Here is a 26,417-nt window from a genome sequence, read left to right as displayed (position 1 = left end):
TGCTTTTTTTTTTTTTTTTTTCCTCTTCTCCCGCTTTTGTCCGAGGTGCTCTGCGCCGGGGTGAGGTGAGGGGGGGGTAGAAATTTTGCGAGGGGCTCTCCTCGCAGCGGGTGCCGGGGGGGTCCCGTCCCGCGTCCCCCCCCGCAGGTGAGCGGGGCGGATGCGGCCGCGCGTGTGTGTGTCTGGTGTGTGGTGTCTGGTGTGTGCCCCCCGGCCCAGACCCCGCCGGGACCGGGCTTTGGGCCGTGCCTCCACGGCCATTGTTTTTCCCAGGGGCTGCGGTGACAGTCGCAGCCCCGGGCCGCTGCCGGGACCGCCTTGCCCCGGGTCCCGGAGGACAGCCGGGCTCCCCGAAGCCAGCAGTGAGTTTGCCTTTTTTAAAAAAAAATTAAGTTGCCACCCCCCTCCGTCCTGTCAGCCCCCCTCCGGGAGGGGCAATCTTTCGACAAGTATATTTGCTGAGGAATTTAAAAAATTCCCTGCTGCAACTTGATCCCTGTGTGATGAGGAGCGGCTTGGAGAGACCCGGACTCCAATCCTATTAAGGACTTAGAGAGTTGAGAGTTTTTCCCCCGGACTCGGTGGCTTTAAAACAATCGGGGAGGCGGGGAGGGAGATGGGCTCATCTAGATGCCTTTTCTGCCTCAAGTGATTGCCATCATTTCCTGGGAAACCTGACTTTGCCAGCGCAGGGGCTTAGGATGGTTTATCGGTGGTCCTGCCGCCGGCCCCGCTGCCGGCTTTTCCGACGGTTACGGGGTTTTATATATATATCTGTATTTATTTTCATGTTGCTAACCTGGAGCCCGGGCTTCAAAGCTTCCCGGGACGGGGCTGCGCCTCTGCCGCGGGTGCGGTGGCGGTGCGCGGTGTGCGCAAAGGCGGGCCCCCGCCGCGGGGCTGGGCCGGGCCGGGCGCTCCCGGGTGAGCCGGGGCCGGTGCCGGGGCCCGGCTTGGCCTCCCGGTCCGTGCGTGGGGGTGAGCGAACCTCCGGGCGGGGGGGTCACCGCGGGCTGAGCCGGCGGAACTCCCGCCTGCCTAGGGATGCCCTCGTGTTTCATACAGCTCCCGGTCCTGGAGACCTGTGTGCCCACCTCTGTGCGTCTGGGAGTTCGCCTGTTATTGGCGTGCGGTGCTTGTGTTTGTACAGCCACAGATAAAGGGACTAGTTGTAAAACTTTGTCCACCCCCTGCCAATCCCCTTCACTTTTTCCTAATTTTATTTTATTTCATTTTTTTGCCACTGAGGCTCTTGGGATGTACAAGAATTTGAAAGTAAACCTTTGACTAGCATGCTGCATAAAACAGCATTTAAACAAATATTGTATTGGCATGCACTGCAGAGTTGGTGCCAAAAAAGTAAAGTAAATAAGCCATGAAATTCAAAATATACAGAAGTGGAATAGACTGATTTGTTATAAGACTTGCTGATTTGATCTGTTTATTCTAGCTACCTTGCTTTAAAAAAAAAAAAAAAAGGTTTGGGTTTTTTAGTTCTAAACCTTAACTTCACTAGACTTCACTAGAAAAGAAACTACATTCACCTGGAAAAGAGAATCCTGCTAAATAATGGTTTGTGCTCCTGGGACGTTTGAAATGCATGGTAATTGCTGCATACAGCAACTGCAGTTGGTGAATTGGTTTGGTTTAACTTTTCTGATGGGCGGATATGGTAATTTGTATTTTGGCTGGAACTTCAGGAAATGTTGACACCTGTCAAACTTTGAATTGCAATAAAAATGTCATATTGAGCGTTATTGCAAACCTGACAACTTTTAAGAAGTGAATGAAATTCATTATGGCTTTTCCACTGTAAACAACTCTTGGAAATTTGTCATTTGATTGAAAACATGACCTATCTGTAGCACTGAAAAGTGCCTGATCCACTGAAGATGAACTGTTAATCTAGGGGTCTGTGTATATCCAAGCCTCTGGTGTATGTTTGTGAAAGAACTAATCTTTAAAGCAAGGTGAGTAAGATTCACTTGATCTTGAATGTTGTTATTGCTTAAAGTATGTGACTTTGAAGTGCCCAGAATTGCAACTGCTGTTCTTCAAAGAAAAACAGATCTCGAGGACCGTTTCCAACTTCCTTTCAATGTCGTTTTTTCAGCGTGTCAAAGGGGATGTATACAGATGGACAAATACTGTTTGTGTTAGGTCATTCATTTAGAGAAAAATCAGAGCCATAGAAGAATTTGAACTAGATGCATATGCCAGTATAAATCTAGGGTAATTTCATTGAAGCTACTCCAGTTTGTACTTGTATAAAAAAACCCCAGGACTTGACCTCAGATATCCAATACACAGCAGCCTGCATTCCCTAATGTCACACTGAACACTAAGTCACGTTCAGAAAAGACAGCCTTTTTGCAGCATATATATGATAAGCAGGATTTTTGGCATTGTTTTGAAAACCACTTTAAACTTTTATGGCAAAGAATCATTTTTTACTATGGTTTCTGTGATTCTAATGGCCTTAAAAGTTTATACCACAACTTCCCTTTCAGCAACACATTTGTATAGAAGCTGTACAGGTTCTGGGGTTATGTGATCAGCTGTACAGGGGAGGGGTTATGGGATCCCTGCAGCATTGAAACCTGAAAATACATTTTTCATGATCCTGATACTTTATTTCTATTTAGAGAGTTTGACTTTTTCTAATGAGTTTTCCAGTCCTCTGGCCCTGTCTTTTTTGTTTAAGGATATGGTAGAGCATCTGAGCCAATATCAACAGCATTATCCTCACCCTCTGCTTGTAAGTACGGAGGACACTTGGTTAACCGCCTCCCCCTGTTTTTGGTGGCCTACTGTAAGCCAGTTGTTTGCCCTGTAGTCTGAAAGGTACACAGATACTTCATGCTTTTGTACTCTGAGAAGTGCTCTGTTCATAGTGAAGTTTTCCAGTGCAGATTAGCGAAGGCAGTGGATTCAGTAAGCAGTCACCAAAATCTGTATGTATTTGTGTAGCAAACACCTATCTAGTGCTCCATCACAAAGCCTCCACTTAATAATCTGGCCAAGGATTTCAAGGCAGCGAGTTTTTTCAAAGAAGCTACTTAGGAACATTAGATGTGACTATAGCATCAAACTAATTAGTTGCCACTCCATTTCTATGAAGCTTCCAGGGCTTTATAGAAATGCGATATTTGCACTTCTCACTTGCTGCTGAGGCATTGAGGTTAAGCAGTCTCTGCTTTTTGTCTGCTTTTTTACTGATGGGAAAGATTCCAGGTCATTGTTTGAGAGCTGCGCAACCCCCTTATATACCTGGGTAAATATTTTAAACAGTTGCGCATTTGGACAACTTGCCACAAAGCATTAAGTGGTATTTAGGGTTTGCTTCAGCTCTATTCCCAGGGCCTTTTTAAAGAAAACCAAAACAACAGGAGGTATTTGGGAATTAATTAGAACAACACTAAATAAAATAATAGCAAAGAATGAAACCCAGTATGAATGACGGCGAGAAGGCATTGCGTTAGGAGGTAGATAATACATGTGTGCCTGTGCGTCTCTGCATATATGTACACACACACACATGCGTGTATGCATGTAATACGTACAATTCTTGACTCATGTATACAGCTGATCCTATATATGTGCATCTTCTAGAAATTAACTGGTATTTGGTGTACAAGTCATGAGAATTGGATCTTGCATGGTCATCTTGATAGTTGAAGAGGCAAAATTGCAGGTTACCCAGTATTTCCATTCCAGTCACTGGTTCACAAGGGAAATCAGGTCTAATTTTGTGCAGGCCAGTTCTGGTTGGAAGTGAATACATGTTAGATGTGTATAGCCCAGGAGAGGCCACAGAAATTCTCTTAATTCACACTTGCCTACTGTAAACCGCACCCCATACCCTGTAACTTCTTGTAAACAAAACAAAACCAAATACACAAAAGCTGAAATGTGCTGCATGAAGGGAACAGGGCAGTTGTTGTCGTGTAATTCAAAAGTTCAGAGCCCTAAAAGTTATTTGGGATTTGTGAATATCCAGTATCGCTGAAAAAGAGGCCCTGGTGCCTGGAAGTGGTCACCCAAATTAGAAAGCATTTGAAAATAGGCTCCTTCGGGCCCCTATTGTAATGAGTAGAAGCATTTCTGGTACCGTTGTGGGCATGGCTGCCCAAAGACATCAGTCACTGGTGAATCTTTTCTCATCGTTTCACAGTTATTTGCGATTGGCTGTCACCTTTCTGCAATTATAAATATTCCAAGAGGAAACAATACAAATTAGAACTGTAGGTACCAGGATCTTTCTACTGGATGTATTTCTTTTTACTTTCTAAGTGTTCTTTTTCATATGAAAAGAGTTTAGCAGCTTTATCCTTATTCAAGTCTTTTCTTTTTGTATCTGCTGGGGAGAAAACCATTAATTTTGAGGAATGGTGAGAGTAAGCCTTAAGCTGTCTTTGACATTTTAGTTTAACTTGAATAGGTTATTTTTTTTTTTTTTTTAAAGAAAACAAGTTGGTGGGAAGTGTGTTTTAACTGTGAGCGCCCGATTTCGACCATTAGCATAAGAAAAAAAGTTTTAGTGCATTTACTATTGTATTGAATGAAGAGTTCCAACAGTCAGGGAAAAGAAAGTAAAAGGCTGTAAAGAAATGATGGTCTATTCAGATTATTCAGCAGCCCAAAGCTCTGGTCATCTGCCTCTGAAATCTGTGATCGGGATATCACTTTTATCTTCCTGTGCCTTTCTCTCGCCTTTTTCACATGTTCACTTTTGTCAAGGTTTATTGATCACGTTTTCTTCTCTGCAAATCTGTGGAAAATTTAATGAACCAAAAACAACAGAGAAATAAAAGGAACTTTTTATTCATTAGCACTAGATTGAATTTTGTTCTATAGTCACTACCCTCTTGCCTCCCATGTGCGTCATTGTGTCACTCCTGCAGCACTTACAGTACATACAGTGGGGATGGCTGCATTATTAATTCTCTTCCAGGGAAAAGTTTGTTTAATGTTGTGATCTCATGGCAGATCCAGCCCTGCTGCTTGTCTCCTCTGCCCTCCTGACATTCAGTTTCTTGACTGTGGTGCTTCTGCCGCTAAATACCTTAAAGTGTGTATTCCGCAGAGCATTTACCTCTTCAAGAATGAAATGTATTTGCTGCCTAGCAATTAAACCCAAATTTAAATGATTGCAGATTAGTAGTAGTTACTTACAATCCTGATTGTTTTGGTGCTATGATCCTTGTTCATTACACATCTGCTTTGCCATGGTGCTGCCCCAGAGTGCTTTGTGATGCAAATGCTTTTGTTAACTTACAAATAGTTTCAGTATCTAGATCATCTCAGGTGACATACTTAAGTCTCTTCTTTTTTCCCAGATGGACTTAAAAAGCTGTAATTAAATGTGGCTTCCAGTATGATTAAGCTTTGCTAACATTTTCCATGGAACGATTTACTTGAACTCTGGCACTTTCTGATCCTGTCACTGGAAGATTTTTCAATAAAGGCCCTTTTTAACATTAATTTCATTTCATTTAGTGCAGCTTGTAAGTGTAGGGAAATGAGTTAAAATGGAGCATATATCTGCCTGAGAGATTTCTTGGGTGTTTCTTGATTCCGAAGACCTTCACTGCTGCTCTGTGTTAAATGCTAAGGCGTAAATCCTCGGGGGAAGGAAGACCACAGTTCTGTGGAATAGTCCTAAATACTCCCGTAATGAGTAGTACCATCAATACTGATACTTTTAAGGGATGAGCTAAAAGCGATGAAAGGGTATCCATACTTGAGCTTGTAATTTCAGCCACAGAGATGGCACATCTGTGACTGCTTCTGGTTTTCTGTGCACTGAGTGACTCTCCGTTCTGTAGGAATACACACCTGCAGTCTTAAACTGCCTCTAAATCTAGAGAAAGGACTTTGTGCCCAGCAGAATGAACCCTGCTGGGAAAATCTGGGCTCCTGTTTAAAAAAAAAAAAAAAAAAGTAATAAAGAAGTCTTCTATCCCCTGTGAAATGTGGGATTTTACTGTAGATAATTCATTTAAATGAAACTGATGAAATCTCCCCAGAGGAACATGCCTTCTCTGGGATGCTCTGCTGCACAGCAGCAGCCAGCGTGGGTCTGGCCCGTTGGTGATGAGCACCCGGCGGTCACCGTCCCTCACCCCTGCCATGAGGTGCCAAGTACCCCCGGGGGGGGACCCCCTGGTCCTCCCCAGGGTCTGCAAGGGATGGTCAACTGCACAGCTTAATTCCTGCAGTAACAGCGGAAAACTTCCAGTGTTACACATGCAATTCAGATGAGTAGGAGATGCTGTAATATCACAGCGCTGTGGCTTATATTAATTGCTGGGAGATTTAAATAGCCAGTCTCTGGAAGTTAAATCCTTTTTTTCTTTAAATGTCCTATGTATTTAGTGATTATGTTCTCTTGGAGCAAGTGGATCACCTGGAAGTCGTCTAGCACTGCATTAAGCAGTTTGATTCAGTTACTAAAATTCATTGAAAAACCCTTGAAAACATCCCACCAATTATTTTCAGCTTGGAAAGCAGCATCCCAAGCTAAAAATCGGTCTATTGCTCCCCTCCATACTGACCTGTGCAGTCCTGTTAGAGCCCCTTTTATCATGCTTTCTTTAAAAGCAGGGTCTGTTGATTGCGACGGTGTTAAAAGAGCATCAGTTCCCAACACCAAGATCGCTCCTTTTCAGAGCAATCCTCAGCAATGCCTCTTTGTGCAGGGGACAATGCAATAAGTCAGACAGGACTTTCTGAGCCACCTCTATAAGGAACTGTAAGGGCTACTGAAGTACACTTGTGTTAAGTTGAATTGATTGAAATTTAATGGCTGTTAGTAGCTATGAATGGTAATGATTTTCTAGAGTATCTTCACCATGCTTGACATTAATAAATGGAGAGTGTGTCTGTGTGACGCTAGTGTGTTATTCATTTTTAAAGATGCTTTCTCCCAGCCCTCTTTCCCATAATTTAGTTGTTTTGATGCATCAGAAAAAAAATCTTGGGCTTCGAAGAGCACGTACATCTTGTCAACATAATTTTGTGCTCATGATTTTTATTTTTTTGAATTCCAACATAAATCAGACTACAATATAGTAAGAGTGATGAATTTGTTTTACATGCCATCATGAATTAATGTTATGCAAATAGAAGCTTTACAGGTGCCATGATTTACTTAATAATTTCAAGTTCTAATATTTAAGCTCATTCATTATGTTTGAGTAAAAAAAAAAACATAGCATGTTCATATTTTTAAACGTGAAATGTGAGATTTGTGTGCATTTGCTGTGTGTAGTTGCTGTGTAAGCACATTTGATGGCTAAGAAAGAATCAATCAGTGTTTGCATTCGGCACCTTATTCCTGTACATGTTACAGAGACATTTCAAAGAGAATAATCAAATATTTGTGTGTAAGGAGAGGAAGATGCTGGTAAAACATCCTTCAAGGATATAAAGAAGCAGAAAACTGCCAAAGTAAAGTTTTTCGGCCTTTAAAAATTGAGCAGAGCGGCGCGGTTTTGCTATGCAAAGTGGGCTTTATTTCATCCTGAACAGCTCGCTGCAAGCTGCTCCCAGACCTGTCGTCTTCGCCGTATGGTGAGGACGAGCCGAGGAGCTGGTGAGAGCTGTAGGCATCCTGGGTCAAAGGTGAATGCGAATGTGATCGCAGGGTTTTCAGGCTTTGATATCATTTTTAGTGTGCTTCCCAAAGGCTAAGGACAAGGGGGAGAAAGTTTGACACATAAATACATCTTGAATCTCTGAAGATAAGGATAGATTTTGATTTTATTTCTCAAAAAATTGAGGTCACTCTGGTCTGATGACAGGCTGAAAGCCCATCACTCAATTTTTTTCTTTTTCTTACTTTTTCTTGTTTTTTTTTCCCCCAAATGAACAGACAGAAGCTTATTTTTGATACATTGTACACATTGAGTTAGTGACAGCATATTCAGGTTTTGAAGTTTGTGGCCCTGGGGTCAAGGTTTAGCATTAATGTCTGGGCCTCCCTGCCCAGGTAGTAAGAATTTTACCGATTATGACACAAAAGAACCAAACCTCTTAAATTTGGTAATGGAGATGAATTAAAAGTGAAGCTTTACAAAATTCTTTTGCTCCATGCAACAGGACCATGTGTTTCCATGATTGCTACAGCCATTAGTCGTGGGAGTAGGCTCAAGAATTGGTCCTTGACCTCTTCAAGCCCAGGGGACTGTTGGCCAGGGAGCGGAGTGATGCTTGGCTTTTAGTAATTTTGACAACTTCTGCTGCTGCTGTGTGTGTTCTTGAAGAACTTGGAGGAGAAATTCATCCCAATGCGCCATTCAGGCCAAGGATTTAGCTGGGTGTTAAAGGGCCATTTGGGAAGTGGTGCACAGTGCATGTATCATGATCAAGTTAATTATGTTGCTTTGGCAACCACAGCTTTGGTATTTCCTGACTAGGGCTCGTTGATGGAGTCATATTCCAATATCTGGCGTCATCAAAACTAAAACCTCTTGCAAAATCAGGTCAGTTTGTCAAAAAGTGGCAGAAAAAAACAGATGGGGGATTTTTCTGACAGTGTTAAAATTAATTTTTTACATTCAGGTCATTCATTCAGGTTTTGTGTTGAAATAAGTTTCTATTTAGAATTTTAAAATATAATTCCATTGTACGAAATACAGTAGCAATACAATTGATTTTCCAGTAGGCTCCAAGTGATTGTTTTCAAAATCCTTTTGTGGAGAATTTCAGCATTTTGGGGTTTTGTTCCAATTCCCAATAAGTCAGATTTGGAAGTATTAAATTCCTTTGCAAACTGCAGTAACTGTGTTCCTAACTTTGCTCTTCCCTTCTCAGGACTGTAAGGGAATACAGAGCTGAGTTACACAGCTCTGTACACAGTACATGTGTTACCGAACCATGTCCATGGCTAATTTTTTTTCCTTTGATTTACTGTGTGTGTTGTTGGGGTCTTGCCCCCAATTTTTTTTAAAGAAAAGGGAATGAAGGGGAAAACATTGCACATATTGGGGTTGCATTGTCTCAGCAAAGCCTGCACCTAATGACTGACCCTGCTGCAGCACTCTTAATCTCTATTTTCTATTTGAGAAAATGTTCCTACTTTTGCATTTTTCACCAAGGCCTCTGGCAGGGCTTGCTAAAATTTAAACTATGTGTTGGACTTACTCTGAGAAATTCACTGGTGTTGGAGGTGAGTTCATCCCTCTGGGACAAAGCACATGTGGGGAGGTGGGCGGCGAAAGGCAGGTCTGGATCTGCGTCGAGGGGACGGGGATGAAACGGGGCAGCGCTGGCAGCCGCTGGAGGTTGCACCATTCTCCCAGGAGCGTGCAAGGTGAGGGATCCTCCTCCTTTGCTTTCCAGAGGGCATTTCCAGCGGTGCAGATGGCAGGGGGATCTTTGCCAAGGCATTCATTTCCTTTAATCTCTTCTCAGGGTAGAGATACCCAAAGAGCCAGACGCCATCCAAGCTGTTGAAGGTGGGAGACGAGCAGGGTTTTCTTGGTGGCGGGAACTGACTGACAGTGAGCCGGCGTTGCTCTCTGCTGCCCATTCTGGGCTGGCCCATTTCAGGTCACCTTGGGTACCTCCACACTGCCTGATGGTTTGCTGGGAAGACACTGCCTCAGATTAGGCTGGAAATTTTTAGTGCCTTGGGTGCAGTCAGATGACAACGTGCTCTAGCTGCCAGGCTGAAGGAAGGGGGCACAGAATAACTTGGGACCCCTAGCCCTGGTCATTTTGGTGTCTTCCTCCCTTGCTGTTGAAGATGCCACTTTGCAGCCTAAGGGGACCTCCTGGCTTCACCCCAGTCCCGCCTCCTGTTGCTGCATGTGGAATAACCAGCACCTTCACGGGGTTAACCAGGAGTAGATCTTCTCAGTGCAGCGTAGGACCCTCCAGTGGAGGTGAAGAAGGCCAACCATTCAAGATGTCATCTTGAAAGTGGCTTCTCCCCCCTTTCCTCAGCCACTCTCTTCTCCTGGCATGGTGCGGCTGAGGGGCTGGCTGGATGTTAGCCCTCCTGTAACGAAGGGGGAGCGGTCGGTGTTTTGTTGTGGTTTTTTTTTTCCCCCCTCTTGCTACATGTTGTTAGCTGCTAGGATGAGGTCTGTGCTTCTCGCGCGCCAAATGGCGTGCCTTCTGGGTGTACTAAATCACGCATCCCCACGAACCTCCCGTGTAGGCTGGACCGGGAGCCATTGGTGCAGCAGTTCAAACAAAGTGCAGTGCTGCAGGTGCTCTTTTGCTGGCTGATTGCTTCAAATGTCACACCTCTCCTCGACTTAATGTCTACGCTATTTCAACATCTCATGTGAGCTAATGGAGTTAAGGCATCACCCGTTTCTCCCTCTCTCCCTGGAGGTTACAGATTTCCGGACACCCTTGAGATGGAGTTTTAAGGTCATCGGTGGCATTTTTAGGTCACAGAACTGCAGCACCCTGTCTTCTCAGCAGCTAATCAAATGACTAATTAGTTCTTCTATCACTGCTGCTATCTTTTTCTCTAGCTTTGGTTCAGCTCTGCAGGATGAAGTCTGCTAGGAGATGACATCTGAGAATTATTTGACTGGAAACTTAAAGGCAGGTATGGTCAAGAGACTCCATATGAGCAGTCATTGGTGCCTGCGTACCTCAATTCATCCATGTATGTTAAGGCATCTGTCAAAGCACAGTGTTTAAAAACAGGCTTCCTATAAGCCTTCCTATGATTATGGCCGTGAAGATACCAAATACACAGCACTTTTAATTCCATTGTACTTTGGGTTATTTCCACTTTTTTTTTTTTTTTTTTTAACAAAGGCAGCTGTGTACATATATTTTAGGGTTTTTTTTAGTGTACGTGCATTTTTGCATCAGGGCACTTTATCATGCACCCTCTAAAACACTCATAAATAGGGACTTGGGTAGTGCAAACCTTTGCGTGTATCGCAGCCATATTAACCCACTTTATTTCCCACTTTTCTCAGGTGTTGATGGCATCTGGTTGCGACAGATGCTTTCTGATAAAGCCTTCAGATCAACATGCCTTTGGAGACATCAGTGCTCTGTGTTGGTACTTGCAGACTGCTGTATCCAAATACTCTTCTTTAATTGTCTTATTAAGTAGAGAATTAAGCTCTGTGCTTTGACTGTTTTGGTGCCAGTGATTCTTATTGCAGGCTTTGGCACGGCACCACGTTGTGTTTTAAAGAGACAGCATCACTTTAATGATGTGGGAATTGAGTTGGAGGATAAAAATCCGCTGAGAACAATGGCTGACTGAGAGTACGGTACGTAAAATCTGATTTTATGTTCTTCCCTTCAGACTATTAGGTGGGAGGTTTAGTTCAAATGCATGCAGTGATTTAAGAAATAAAAAGCAGAAAGTCTCGCTGCTGCCAGACCACAGGCTCCTCAGCGCCAGACTTGCAGACGAATGTCACATGTTGCTGTATGTTTTGAAAGCATACCATGTGTTATTCTTTAGCTGTCTCAGTCCTCCCCCCGGCTATATCGTCTTCTCCCTAGCCAATCTCACAGAAAAACTTTTAATGAAATAAACTTTCCTCTTCCTCCTTTCCCGCGCAGACCCGGGGATGTGTTCCCCCGTACCTGCCACTCTACGCAAAGGTCTCTGCCTGCAAACTTGCAGAAGTGATTTTAACTTGACTGCATGTAACTCTGCCTCTCATGCTTTAAATCAGACACTTTTGACACTGATATTGCAGCTTATGTTGTGTGTTAAGATCAAGAGCTCACAAATGACTAAACATATGGTTAAAACTTTTTTTTTCATGGAATATAATATGTTTCAGTTTAACTCGGCTGTGGGTCTAGATAACGAACGTTTGCCATTAGAATCATTGCGTTTCCAGAAACAATTTTTTACTCCTTCTTTTCTACTGTCTTGGATTAATGTTTCCTCCAGCTAATGACAGGACCGGACATGCAAACTAGATTAGAGCATAGTGTGAATAGTATGAGCTGAAAAAGCTGGCATCTTGCTTTATTGCCTACAAGGTTAAGCGGTTTACTGTGAGGTCGCAAGAAGTAAACTGAAAGCAAACTGGCAAATTAATCCAGATCTCTTGGGTCCCTCCCATGGTGAGAGCGGCTCCCAGGGGATTTGCCTCTAAAATGTTCTTTGAACCCCCCGCCCCCTTGCCCGTCCCCCGAACCCGCAGCGATGTGGAGCTTTCCCACTGATGGCCAACTTGCATACAGACGGGAGGCCAGAGTCTGGCCACCCATCGAATACCTGGGTGTCACTCTGACAGCGCGGCCACGGGATGCCGCTCCTCCTCCTGATCTGTGGTGCCAGGACGAATGTGGCAGAAGAAGAGGTGCCAACGGCACCCTGGCGCTGCGCCTGCTATGGGTGGTAAAGGCTGCTTTGCATTAGAGTCGCTCCCCAGGGCTGCCTTCCGCAGGAGGTCTGCTCCTGATTTCAGCAGGGGCAGGAGGCAGCCAGCGCTTTCGCTCGATATCTCTATTAAGTTCGCCACACCAAAAAAACCTGTGGCCTGGGAAAGCCTCCTGCTTGGGTTTCTGCAGAAAAGAGCATTTGAGTTGGTCTGGCGGTAGGACTTAAGATCACATCTCTGATAAGCGAGAAGCTGTTGGGGAGTTATGTTAAAATAAAGGATAGATGGTGAGGGCTGGGAAGACCAGAGCAGCTGGTATGAGGGATCATAGATGCATACCTATGTGTGTTAGCTGTACGTATGTTCTAGACCTCTGCTGAAAATTCATCGCATTTCATTCGTATTCCTTCTATTTTTCCTTTTTTTCCTTTTTTTTTTTTTTTGCTTGCTTGTTTGTTTGTTTTGTGGTTGTTTTTTTTTTTTTTTTTTAAACTCTGCCATGAGTAGGATTTATTGCAAGCACCTGCATTGAGCTGTACCTTGTAATTGTAGGTGGTGCTCCACCAGCCTGGGACCTTAGGTGCTGGGTGTGCCAACTGATGTCCCAGTTTGCAACCATACTGGCCAGACTGTGGACTGGATGGGTCTGCATACTTATTCTACTCAAGAGCTTAGATTTGAATCCATGTTGAAAGGCTGGATCCCAGCCTGTGTCTTGGGTGTCAGGCTTGGAGTTCTCTCTCCAGTGGAAGTGAATGATTTATTGGTTTTCTATGAAAACCAGACAATAATAGAAAGTTTGTGTTTCACATTTAGGTGTAATTACGAGTGCGATGCTTGAATGATGAGGTGTACAGTGTTCAGAAAAAAAGCTGGCACCATCCCATGCGAGTGCAGGGCTTCCACCAGGCCGTGTCTCTGACAGATCAGTCTGACAAGTCCCGCTGTGACTGGGACCTCCTTCCTCACCAGTTCCTCATGTTTACGGGGGAACTGCGGTACTCAAACTGGGCTCAGCAACCAGCTGCGTTGTAGTGGCAGAAATGCTTCTGGGACATGGCAAGTGCCCGTGCTGGGCCCACTAGCCTAAGGGAGAGCGAGTGCTGTGTCCTGCCTGGCTGAGATATTTAGCCTGTGTCTATGGAGAGGAAGAGGAAGATCCTCATCTCCCACCGGGGATATCACAGGGGAGACTGCTGGAGAATACGGGGCAGATTGGGCTACAGTGGGGTGGGAGGACCACATGGTATTGAGGTAAAAAGGCGTCAGAAAACCATGAGAAAGCAGGCATAATAATGCCTCTACTCACAAAACAACTCGTTAATTTTTAAGTGATTTTTTTCTGTTCGCGACTGAGTTGTGTTGATTGCAGCAAGGGTCTAACACTGCTTGATCTTAGGCTAGTCCTGCTCAGTGAGGCAAGGTAAAGGGGAATTTGGGCCATGTTTGGAGCTAGGCCAGTTTTTGTCCTAGTGAATAAAAGATGTATCTGAGGAAGCATTTTAGCCTCTGTCAGGGTACAGTTTTCTAAATGTGCAGTCAGGTGGCACTGGTTGCCTTTCCTGGTAATGTGAAGGGAACTCAAGAAAGGATTCCTGTCTGCTGCTATCCAAATGCAGCTTTCCTCCCTTGGGAGAGCTTGCGGAGGAAGGTAGAGGGTATAATTCACAGGCACTCGGAGTCCTCAGAGCTACAGTTTTAAGATGAGGAGTTGGAGCAGAAAACTGGTTGCCTACATCTGGCAGCAGAGTTGGGTGAGGAGTCAGTGCAGCTGCTGCTAACGCTAACCCACCTTTAGCATCTCACGGGATGGTTTTGAGCTCTCTGGAGTCATTAACAGTGCTGGCTGCATCCAGAGGTGCAATTTCCCAAATGTGTCTGCTCCCTGAAGAGACCCTAAATTGCAATGCTGCAGGTTGCCCTCTCCTCCCTGCTGCCCTGGGCTGCCGTGAGTAAGGGTGTTGTGTAGGGCCATTTGGAGCATGTTTGCAACAGCAAAAGCATGAAGCCCTGAATCAGTATCTAATATGTCTTTCTAGAGGCAGAAGAATGGGTGATCAAGTGTTTTCACGATAGGCATATACAAGAGGGTAGCTTGACTTAGTCCCTTGGAAATACTGATAAACGTTGCAGCTCTGGCACCCTCATCAAGGGAGCATGGCTGCTCTTTCTAACAGGTTTATAAGGAAAAGCTCACAAGTGATGTCTGCATTGTGAGATCAAGTGTGACCAAGAGGGCTTTCTTCCCGTTTCATGTGTGTTATTGTTTCCCTCTCATGCAGACCCCTGTGACCCATCTGTGCTAATGTGCTAGACGTGGAGCTATGCCTTGAAACCATCCAGAGCTCGTGCTAGAGCAGAGTGGCCACTTACCCTGCAGCCCTCCATAGGCAACAAGTGATACACACGTTCTGCAGCGTGCCTTGTCTGCATACAAGTATGCAGAGGCCGTTAAAGATAGCTGCTATAAACTAGAAATCACCAGGTTTGGGACTTGCATTGCAGTGACAGACCTTTCCTTTGTAACATCATGGTGGCACATGAGAAACTACCTGAACCTGATCGCCTTGATTTATGAAAGAGGTAGTTGTAAGTTTGGTTATTTCCCATGGGGCTTCTCAGAAAGCAATGCTTTCCCTGCCCTTTCCTTATCTGAGAGAGCCTTTCCTGTGGTCTGCAAAGATCACCTTATCTTTCAGGGCATTTGTGGGACACGTGTTATGGCTCTGGTTAGTAGCGATGCCTGTGTGGATTATCTTAGGCAGAAGGACTATTGCATTATTTTGCGGGAAGTTCATAGACCTTTTACAGACTATTTTTTTAAGGGAGATCTTTGCCTTAAATTCACTGATCTTCAGTGGAAGAACCAGTGCCCTATAGAGGAGAAGGCTGGAATGTGAAATTAGCAGCTCTCTGCTCTGCCAGACCTGCGGGCTAGTGCAAAAGCATATTTAGCTCACAGCCAGCCATGGTATGTGCTGCCTCTTGGCTCATGTGTAGTTAAGGGACATGAAGGACACCCCAAAAGACAGGTTCTCAGATAACCTGCTGGGAGCTGGGGTAAATACTGCTGGGGAAAGAAGGGATATAAGGCACCAAACCTGTAGGAAACCAGTCTGCATTAGTTCTGCAACCCGTCGGACAACTTGCGTTCTTTTATTAACTTTTTATTACGGCAAAAGTGACTAGAATAAAAATAGTCTAGGTGCCAAGGGGATAAACAGTGAATTAAAAGGATTAAGGTCTGAACATTTTATTGCTTTTAGAAAGATGTTATTAGATTTACTAGCTTAAGTTAAATTCACGTCGCTGAATTACTTCTTAACTTAGTAATGAGTTTTGCGGGGAAAAAGCCATCTGTTTAGGTGTTTTAGAAGGACTTAATCCAGAATACATCATAATTCTTTAGGCCATTATGGAAGAGTAGAGCAGCTATCCTTTCTGTCATAAGCTAAACAGATGCTGACTGGGCATTTGAGTCGTCTTCTGGAAGTCAGCGTGACCTGCACATTGTCTATGAATCAATAGCAACTCCACCAGGTAAGATAGCAAAGGAACTATTCTCAATGCTATGTTAGTTATATTGCCAACTGCGATATTTTAGATTAGTTCATTTTTTGTAAACTCTTGAGACATTTTAAGATAAGTTGGTTTTTTCGAACATGTAAAAGCTCTTTGTTTTCTGAAGATAGCTCATAGCAAACTGATGACTGACAATGGCAGTGGCAATTCTGTTTGAGGTCACCTGCAATAAACTTCTCTCCCGATACCCAGCGACATAGTCAAGTCCAGTAAATAACTGACATGCTCCTGCCCTTCATAGGGTTCAGGGTTGCTGGAGGTGTCTGTGTTGGCTTCCTCTGAATCCACAGTGCTTGTGTGTGGCTCTTCCCCCCCCAGCTCCTCACATAGCACACTTGCATGTTGGACAGAGTCCAAATTTCCTCCCTCCTGGGGTTTCCTTTGCTGTTAATTTAAGCGATGGCAAATGCAAACTTCTTGCTCGAGCTTGCTGTGTGTTTCTGGATGCTTTTTTTAGCTGTTCCCTGAGGGGTCAGCTTTTGTCCTTCCCCACCATACTTTCTGCTGTAGGGAGAGAGGCCTTGAGCTGGAGCTGATAGGTCCCACCTGGCTTTGAATGCATCCCTGACGTGGCTTCAGTACCTAAGTGTCTGTCACAGTTTTTGAAGACTTTTGTTTTGTTGTTGTCTGTACAAAGCTGGGCTTATAATAATGTGAGTGTCTATGTAATCTTTCTCTTAATAGCAGAATGAATCATTCATGCCTATAATAGAGTGTGTCTAAGTTCCTATTGGACAGGAGTGTGTTATTAGGAGTGTGTCCTAAATTCCACTGTAACTTGATGATTTTAGATGTTGAATGGAAATTAAAATTAGGGGAAAAAAGGCTATTTTTAATAGTTATGCAAAAAGCTTTTCTTTTCAAAGGTCATGTGGTGAAGACATGGTGTTAATATAAGACGGAGTGAATGTGTTGAAGATTAGCAAGTGCCCATCTGCTGTAAGTCCGAACCGAAGATTAACAGGATATCTTCTCAAACTGGGGATGTGCAGATAGATCAGACCATGGTCTGCAAAAGCGCTCAGTGGCCACAGTCTCCTTCTAGGTAGACCAGCAGTAGCCAGGAGTGTGTGATAGCCGGGAAAGCTGGAGGGCAGCTCTTCTGTTTGAAGTAATCTGTGCCTTTGCTCACCTCCCTCTGAGGGGTCTGCCCTTGTCAGCGGAGGGGGCTTCGGCGCCTGCCCCTGCACTGAGCTCTGCTGCCCAGGATTATTCTCCAGGGCCTTTGTCCTGCTGCGAGGCTTGTGCTTGCACAGCCGAGAGCCGGTTCAGTTGTGGTTTTACCCCCCATCAGCTATTTTCAGCAGTCCTCCTCTTATTTGTGCAGACAATTTTGTTGGAGGAACTGTGCAGCAGGACATGTTCACAGGATGGGGAAGAACAGCGCTGGCTTTATGAAGACGCAGGTGTTGGAGGAATGTCATCTGTTTATGCTGCATTTTGCACTGAGCTTCCACAGGGCGCTGCGTTTTCTGTGATCATCCAGACTGTTTTTAAAAGCAAATCATTTTGCTTAGCACAGAGGTATGTAACCCCAGTCAGTGCATAGGTGGGAAGGCCCTGGTGTGGTCTCCCCTTTCCTGGTGGGTTGAAAGTGGAACCTGGTGGAAGAGGTGGTGCATAGAAATGCTCTGTGATGGCACCTGGTAGGCAAGTGGAAACGATGGTGAGGGAGTGCTCCAGCGTGGCCTCCTGGATAAACACTCAAGGGTTTATCCCTCCCTCCTGGAGGGATAAACCCTTGGGGCTGGGAGCAGCATGGCAGGCGGACTTGGCATTTGGTGAAGTTACCAGGTGACTTGTGGAAAGCATGCAAACAGCAGCACAGCACTTCAAAATGGGATTCAAGTAAGAAAAACATCTAGACTAGCTGGGGGAAAAAACAGAGGGGTAGACATCTAGGAAGAGGCATCTGCTGGGATACGGGGGTCCTTGGGAGTCAATGGCTGAGTATGAAAAGGCTGCAAATTTGCTGCTTTTGGTAACCTAAAAAGACCCAAAGAGGGTCTGGGTGCTCGTCCTGCAGTGAGGAGGCAGCTGGGACTGAAGACGTAGCACTGGTAACTGCAGGAAGTGTAATGCATTCAGGTCTGCTTCACTCTATTACAACAGAGATTGACAAATTGGAGAGAGTTCAGGAGAAAAAAAAGTAACAAGAGAGCTTGAGGGATTGACTTACGAGAGAAGACCGAAAGAGCTGAATATGGATAACTTGGCTAAAGGATGACAAATGGCGTGGTTGAGATATAAATCTACAAATATCTGAAGGGTGTAAACACCAAGGCTATGAAGAATTATTTAGAGTGGTACAATGGGGTGTAACTAGAAGTAATGGGATGAAATTTAAGAGAAGGCAAATTTCAGTTGAATAATGGGAGAAGCTTTTTGACAGTGTGATGTATTAGGCCATGGGATGCTCTTCCAGCAGTAGTCCTATTGCTCACTACTTAGGGCACAACCCTGTTTATTAAGAAGCCAGAGTTTTCCAGAGTCTTTATTGAAGACAGTTTCAAATCATGCCTTTTGTTTTTTACGTATTTGATGCGGAGGCATGCAAGCCGTACACCAAAACTGCTGTGCCCTTCAACACGTGGACCGCATCTGGGTGTGACGTAGCGGCTCTTGGTATCGCGGCAGTGGAGGAGAAGGCATGGGTCTGAGCAGCCCCTCGAGCGGCTGCTCAGCCCAGACGGCCCTGTTGGCATGGAAATTGCGTCCGGGTCAGTCCACTCTTTGATCAGGACCTCCTTTTACCTCCCGCACTTCTCCCCATCTGGGCGTTGTAGTATTACGGTTTGGGGGTTAGTTCAGTTATGGTCACTGGAATAGACATCAAAGTTATGCTGCAGCTCTGTGTAAAAACCAAGACATTTCCCACTTTGCTTCAAAGAAATCAGGACAAACAAGATCCCATTGATGCACGTGGTCTATGGTCTTTTATAAATCTACAATACTGTACCTTAACTTTTTCTTTAGAAACTCCCATTTCTTCTCCTGCTTTTCACTTCACTTGAAATGCAAACTAAGGTCAAAGGATCACTTTCCTACTGGCAGAACACCCTGCATTGTCTGTCATTTTAAAATGTCCTCCACAGTAACTGAGGAAAGGTTCATTTCTCTACTCTTTATGCTTAAGAGTGACTCTCTTGAATGCATTTTGCTTTTCCTTATCTTGAAGGGCTAAATTAGAAAATTAGGTAAACTAGCTGTGTACATCAAGTTAGAGCATCTCAACTAAAATGGTAGTTTATCTTCGGCACGGGGAAGATGCCAGATTCATATAATTAGGGAAACAAATGCAACTGTAGCACTTAACATACACTGGCAACTCGGCTATTCTGTTGAAGAGAGGGAGGACAGAAAACTTTAAAGCATTGACATGCTCGGAGCATAAATGAGACAAGAGCTGAAAGTGTCTTTTATAATTGTTCTTAAACGTGTTTTGTATTGCTCATGCTGTCCCTGAAGAGGTCTGTGTCTGTATGCTTCAGGGAAATTTCTGAATTATATCCTCTCTCAGTCTGTGGGAAGAAAGAAGCGCTGAAGGGTTTCATTCTCCTCTGGATGGGGATGAATATTTTCTTTGCTGAAAAATGCAGTTTTGGACTCCTCAAACTGGATTAATTTGGTGAATGCTTTTCATGGGGAATATTGAATGTGGGGAAATGTCAAAACAATTGTGTCTTCATTGTAGCCCTTCCCGTCACTGAGGACTGTGGTGAGAGCACACTTCTGGATAGGAGAGCTTTGCTTTGAACCACTTTTCATATCCAGATCAAGGGTGGATGTGTTCTCAGGCCCCCTCGTCTCAGGAGAGCAGCAGAATCACTATGCTACCTCAAGTTTGCCACCTTAATCTAAGTGGTTTCCATTCAGCAGAAATAAATCATTTATGTCAGTGTGACCCCAGAATTATTTTTAAAAAATTGCTTGGTTTCACTACTGTGTGGGAGTATCAATTATTCTCCCTACCTTATTTCTGAGGCCACTTCAAAAAGGAATTTTAATTATGCAGCTGGGGGTCACTAAGAGCATTTGCAGGAGACATCATTGTTTTTGTTTTTTTTTTCTGGAGTTTGATTCTTGATACTTGTGCACCTCTATTAGTAGACTTGGGCCCTAGCCATTTACAAGGCAGACTTTCCAGCCATGAGCTCCTCATGAAGAGGATGGGGCAAACGTGGTCAGGTTTCTTTTAACTGCTGTTGCAAACTCCTCTGAACTCCATTAGTGAAGTACATCTTTGCAAAGCCATAGCCTGGAGTACACTGAGGGAAGTGTTTGGGCATCATGAACAAGGGTTTGGGGGAAAAGGCACCTCAGAATAAGCTGAAGCAAGTTTTGGGGTCACCATAGCAGTCCAGGCCACTTTCTTTGGTGACAGAGGTCTTGAAGCATCCTTGCAAAATGTTGACATGTGCCTGCAGCTTCCTGTCCTTCCTCTACCCCCTTGCAGGTGTGTCTGTACCACCCAGTTCCCAGGCTGGTGTTTTAGAGCTAATCCTTCACAGCAGGGCTGGATTATGACCTGGAGCATTTGGAGTATTTCCACTTTGTTGGTCTGGGTTGATAACCTGCAGCTGAAGGGCCAGGGAGATGGGTGGGAGCCATGAAGTCCTAGCAAAAGCTGCAGAAATTCAGCTCCTGGAGGCCCAGCTTGCAAGAGCCAGAGCCAGCCTGTGTGGTGTGGCAGACTATAAAGTGCAGTAAATATACTTTTAAGAGTATAAGAAAGAAAAAAAGTTGCCCTCTCTCCTTATCTGCTGAGGGCAATGAGAAATCTTGAGCCATCTTGTGCAGTGAAAGGATTAATTTGCTAACCGTGTTAGACCTGTGTGGATGTTTGATTAATAAAGCAGCAGTTTATCTTCTTACATTTCCCCATAGCAACTGCAAAAGAGTTTCAGATGTGCACGGCCTTTCCCGCTCTCCTTCTACTGTGAAACAGATGTTTTGCTGACTGTCCCTCAAAAGGACAGACCAGCACCCAAACCCACCTTCTGGCAGGACATGAAGAGAAGCCCAAATAGAGGGAGTCAGCCCGAGTGTAAGGAACACACCTTTTTTTTTTACTTCTACCATATGGGAAAACACATAAATGTCTGTGCGTGAAAGCCACGCTATGGAATCAGATTATTTTGACTCGAAATACACTATTAATCTTCTTTAGCAGCATTTAAAGGCTGGAGAGGTTTTAGCTAATTGTACTGGAGGGTTGCACCGTTTCTCTGCTGCCTTGTGTCTTTTCCTGCGCTTCTACCCTCCATTCATCCCATACTGGTGCCCTGCCTTCATCTCCTGCAATTCCTGCTCCTCAGCCCAGCACTGATGGCCTCTGAGTAAATGTTAATAATGTTCATTTAGCTTTTGGTGAAATACCTTCCAACTCTCAAAGAAAGCTCTTTAGTTTGGTCTGCGCAGATGTAAACTCTCAATAGGAGAAATTCCCTGGATTCAACAGTGCAAGTGCTCCTGATATGCTATAGTTCAGTGTCCTTGTAACTCTGTGTAAAAACTGTGTGCTACCTCTGATTTTGAGTTTAAGCACTCCACAAGAGTGGATTTAGGCCTTCTATACTCGCAGCATACGCTAACGGTACCTATTTTTGTTTACATATAAATAAGATGTCTCTCTGCAAGATCTGTCGGAGGCCAAGCTTGGGGTTTAAAAAGGAATAAATAAGCAATGGAAGAGTTATTCTGTCATAAGGTGCATTGTGTCAACAGAAGTTTATTTTATTTACCTGTTAGAGTAGGAAGTGCTCTGACTTGTTACAGTTTGTTATTGCTTTCTGTTTTGTTGGGTGCTAACATGGCTCTCAGTCACTTTTGTGTTCTGTTTTCCCAGGAAAAAAATTATATCAGCTTCTTTTTACAGTTATTTTCCTTGGCAAAAGTTAATACTTTATTTATTGTTAGCTGCCATAGGCTATAGATGAACTAGCTGATCATTGGAGGTACATAATTCACTCATTTACTTTGCACATTTATTAGAAAAATTGAGGAGGTAGCACCAGCTATAGGTGACAGAAGTTTTTCCCTTGTTACACTCTCATTTCACAACAAATCCAGATCAGTAGTGACTGAAGGTTGTGATAACTAAGGGCTGTTTGCTCTGCCCATCAATACTCACTTAAGTACTTTCCACCCACATCTCTCAAAATGCTTTAAAAAAAAAAAAAAGGCCTGAGCATTATTATGCCAGACGCATGTGCTAAGAAGCTGAATCACAGATGGACAGTTGGGGGTATCGGGACACCTGATAATAGTGTCCGGGAATGGAGACCTGTGGCCTCCTGTCCTGAGAACTGGACCATTGCTTCACAGTGCTGTGTGCATTGAGTTTCCTTTGAGGTCAGATTCTTGGTGAGTGATGGTCCCCACCTGTGTCCCACCATGTCCTGCAGAACTTGGAGGCACATTTCTTTAAGGTCTCAGCCACCTGCCAGCATTGCAGGATACTGTATTTTAATGCAGAACAAATTTCCCAGGATTTATTGGGATGTCCAGAGAAAGCAGCTGTCTTTGCAGTATGTCCATCCTGGATGAATGATTTCTTGTCACTTTTCTCTGACAAGACAGGAAACTGAACGGCCATGACTGAGCTGTGTCCTCAGCGTCTCTCGTGAGGTCCAGGAGGAAAGGGCAGCGTTGGAGCTGGTCTCCGTCGATCTGTGCCACGTGGTGAAGTGCAGCTCCAGCACCTCTAAGTTAGCATCAGATAAGTGAGTGACACGGCAGGCTTAGCAACGTCCTGGCAGCTTGCTGATGAGGTCGTGCAGCCTAGTACTGGCCTGCGTGGGACTGGACAACCCCAACCTGGAGGTGTCCCACATGTCCCATTCACAGCACAGACGTGTCTGCAAATGACTTCCAGAGCTGCCAGGCTGGGGACTTTCACCAGTGTAAAAACCCCTTGCAAATGTAGAAACGAAGGTGAAATAATTAGCAACCAACTAGTGCTGGTCCCCTGAGTCGGTCTTCCTTTGTTACGGTTTACACCCGTAAATCCTGATACCCGTTGCAAAGGCGTGTGTGCATGTGAGTGGGGAGAGGAGGAGAGAATTGCCAGTATTGATCAAAGTGGATCTTAAACTCCAGTTTGTGTTGAGCCAGAATGACTTAATCACATATATTTAACATGCACTGAAAAGCAACACGGGACTTGGGTAGACCATGCATCTAAGTGCTGCTTGGGATGATTGAGAGCTGGTAAACCAGGCTTTAGATTTTGGAGATGTGGTTCAGACACAGAATGGTGCTGGTGTCCTTAAACTTTCCTGGTTTTGAATAACATTTTTCTAGCTGAGGTTTTGCAAGTATGAAGCCTGAAGCCAGCTTAAGGAAACTTTATGATGTGAAAATTAAGTTTTCTCTAGTAAGCTGCAGTTTGTCAAAACAACAGCACACATTCCAGTTGGGCTACAACTTGGCAGGATGCAAAGATTTCATCTCTCCCTTTGAATTCCTTTGAATATCCGAAGAAAATGGAAACCTGGCATCTAAGTGCTGCATGTATTTCTACACATCCCTTTCAACAGCTGGGATAAGCTACTCTGCTTTATCACACATTTCCCTTGTGTTATGAATCACCACCTTCTCTCCAGGCAGTTCACATGCAGGATTCTTCAGTCTTTGGAAGCTTGTGTGTTTGGCTAAGGGGAGCAAAAAAAGGTTGTAAAGGGACTTGCCCAAGGATAAGATGGATCTCAAATTTGGTTGTCTGACAAGAAAGGAATTGTCATATAATTGGAGCTGGTGCTAACTGATATTTATGCTTTTGGGGGAAATATTTTGGGAAAATTCACTCTGTTTCCCAACAAAGCTCTTAAAAGTGTCTCACGGAAAGGAAATTCCATACGTTTTTCTGCTCTGGAAGCAAAAAAAAAAGAACTGGTTTTAGCTGATTATTCCAAAATGAAAGAGAGCAGCTGTCTGCCTTGAATCCCAGAGCAGGGGGCTTAAAGCCCCACTAAGCTTCATGTAGAGCTTGGACTCATGGAGCTCACAAGCTTTCTGCTCCTGCCAGCATCCTGGGATGGGCGTCCGGGCTCCCAGCTGCAGAAGGCAGCCCATGAGGTGGGGCTGCCTGGGAACGGCAGAAGCTGGAGGCTTCGACTGTCTGCCCAGACAGCTGGTGAGAAATTGGGAGGTTTTCTGATCCACCCCACCAGCGGTTAGCTTGAACTGATGCACATCCGCAGACTTTTCCAGTGGAGACAACCTGACGCTTTCCATTGGAAGCCTCTTGTGACAGGAGGCTCCTGACCTCCATTATGTGCGTGTTGGTGCATAAGCAATGTGTAGCATATTGCTAATAAGGTTGTGTAAAGCCATTAAGATTTGGAGTCTTGCTGGAGCAAAGCTCCGTTGGGGAAGCTGCTCGGAAGGTCACTGTTTGGATAGGAGCTAAACGGAGCTGCCCAGGCAGTTGTCAGCAGGTAGTCAATAAACCAGAAATGCCTGAGTTATTCCCTGTCTGCTTTGCAACCTCAGTATTTTAGAGCTTTTCCCTTTATGAAACTTGCCCCTGTGTGAATTTACTCACAGCTGTAAGAACAATTTAGTTCCACTCATTAGTGATGAAGCAAAGGTACATAATAAAAAAGAAAGGATAATACATCACCTAATGTATTTTGTTCCTGGGCTTGATGCATACAGGGCACTTTAAAGTATTAGTTGTTTCCAGATAGAGTAGACATGCTGTTGTGTGTTTTGGAAAATGTAACTGTCTAAGTAATAGGAGACCTCGGCCATACGCTCCACTATTAAATCTTTGCTGAGAAGTATGGAGAAACTGGTTTGGTCTGTGTGTGTCTGTGTGAATTATGAGCTGTGCAGATCAGTGAAGTGCAAATTAGCAGTCCTCTACTGTCCTGTCATATCTTGACTCACAATAACCAAGTTCAGAAGTTCATTGCTTGGGGGAGGCAAAAAAAAAAAAAAATTAAGAAAGTTTGCTCTGACTTACTTGTGCTTTTATGAAGACTGTCTGGAGCTGAATAACCCCTGGTGAACTTGTATCCTCCACCCCAGCTGCAGCCTTTCAGCTCCAACAAAGACCACTCACTAAATCCAGGAAATAGAGCGGCGCGTGGGTGAGTGACTGACTCCGCATTCACACCCTGCCTGCTGTCCGGGGAAAGCTGCTCCTTCCCGGCCGCTGCACTCGGAGCCTGCAAGCAAAACCCTCTGCATGTGCATGGAAAAAATAATTCTTTTCCATCCACAGAAAACTGCACTTTCCGTTGAGTTTTTCCAGCAGTGCAGCGTTTTAGAAACCACAATAAAAACTCTGGGCTGCAGGATTTTTGTTCTTTGCATACCTCACTGTACAAAAAGGGGCGCCAAATGTTTTTCTGGAGGCAGGATTTCCAGCCATGAGCAATGATTTAGGAGGGTGAGAATATCAGTTTTCAAGAATGTTTCATTTGGAAAACTTTGAGATTTACTGGAGACACCACCGGTCTATTTCCTTTGCTTTGATTACTCTGCTTCCATATACATTTAGCCAGTGGCTGTTGTTCTTTTACCCTCCAAAAATCTGTTTTGATGCCCTAAACATCATCATCTTTGTTATGCTAACGTGGGAGATGGAGCGGTGTGCAGAGAGAGAGATAAAAGTAGTGTTGTTTTATGGATCCCACGCAGTGTTCTTTGCAGGAACTTTTTAGATACTTTGCACGGTGCTCCTTAGTGGGATAAATGTTCTTTAAGACCATTTACAAAACACCAACAAAAGAATATTAACAAAGATGAGTAAGCACAGATTTCCTCATTTCACAGGTGAAGAAACAAAGCTCTGTAAAACTTATTTGTTGGTACAGGGTCTGGTCAGGGGTAAAAATGGTGAGGCTCAACCTGCAGGGCCATCCATCATGTCCATGTATCATGGTGACCCTAGTTGGAGGGAGGTGCTAGTTTAAAGTGACTAAGGAAAGAGTTAGATATTTAGTAGTTTAGTCATTAAGACTTTGCTGCTTGCGTGACATGACATGTTTAGGACATGGATTTCTATCATCAAAAAAACAACCCAGAACCTCAACTGTCCCTGCTAGAAGCTGTAATCTTTTGGATCAGGGAACTTTAAATTTTAAGCAAAAATTTAAATTTTGTGATGGTCAAAGCCCAGAAGTTCCCTTGGGACCTTCCAGCACTACAGCCTGAAATGAAGTGAGTGGGCAGTTGGGCCAAGGGGGAGAAGGTTTCTGCAGGAGCATCTATCAAGGAGGAGTGCCTTACTGGCCCTGTGAATTCCCTGAGTGCAGCTCTGTGTGAAAGTCCCGCTATCTGGTTTGCAGTTTTTGTTAAAACCAATGGTTAGTGGTTTAAAAATAGTTATAATAAAGCTCGTGAGGAGAGGTTAATGCAGAGTAGTTCAAGCTTTGCATGTAGTTAGAGCTCTGCTGACTGTGCTGTTCTCCAGCTGCTGCCTGGTGGCCTCTCCTGGGAGGCAGAGGACTTTCAGACTCGCTGCACTTGGGGATGCTCTTGGTCAATGGCAGT

The 26,417-nt window shown here is 44.4% G+C and overlaps 1 protein-coding gene across 4 annotated transcripts in view; it reads left to right on the top strand.

The window, feature by feature from the left end:
* Positions 1–26,417, top strand: part of GLI2 (GLI family zinc finger 2) — a 198,215-nt gene that overhangs the window by 273 nt on the left and 171,525 nt on the right. Inside the window, exon 2 of one of the 4 annotated variants that reach the window (XM_072875387.1) lies at positions 20,799–20,958. The exons of 2 other annotated variants lie outside the window; for them this stretch is intronic. The gene's annotated coding sequence lies outside the window, so the exon portion shown is untranslated. Of the gene's footprint in view, positions 1–17,277; positions 17,436–20,798; positions 20,959–26,417 lie in introns of those variants that run through there. One more of the 4 variants, XM_072875388.1, reaches the window with a different exon arrangement.

The sequence above is a fragment of the Ciconia boyciana genome, chromosome 10 (assembly GCF_034638445.1).
Source record: "Ciconia boyciana chromosome 10, ASM3463844v1, whole genome shotgun sequence".
Taxonomy (NCBI): Eukaryota; Metazoa; Chordata; class Aves; order Ciconiiformes; family Ciconiidae; genus Ciconia; species Ciconia boyciana.
Note: the sequence above shows the minus strand (reverse complement) of the source record. Positions and strands in the feature narration are given on the sequence as shown.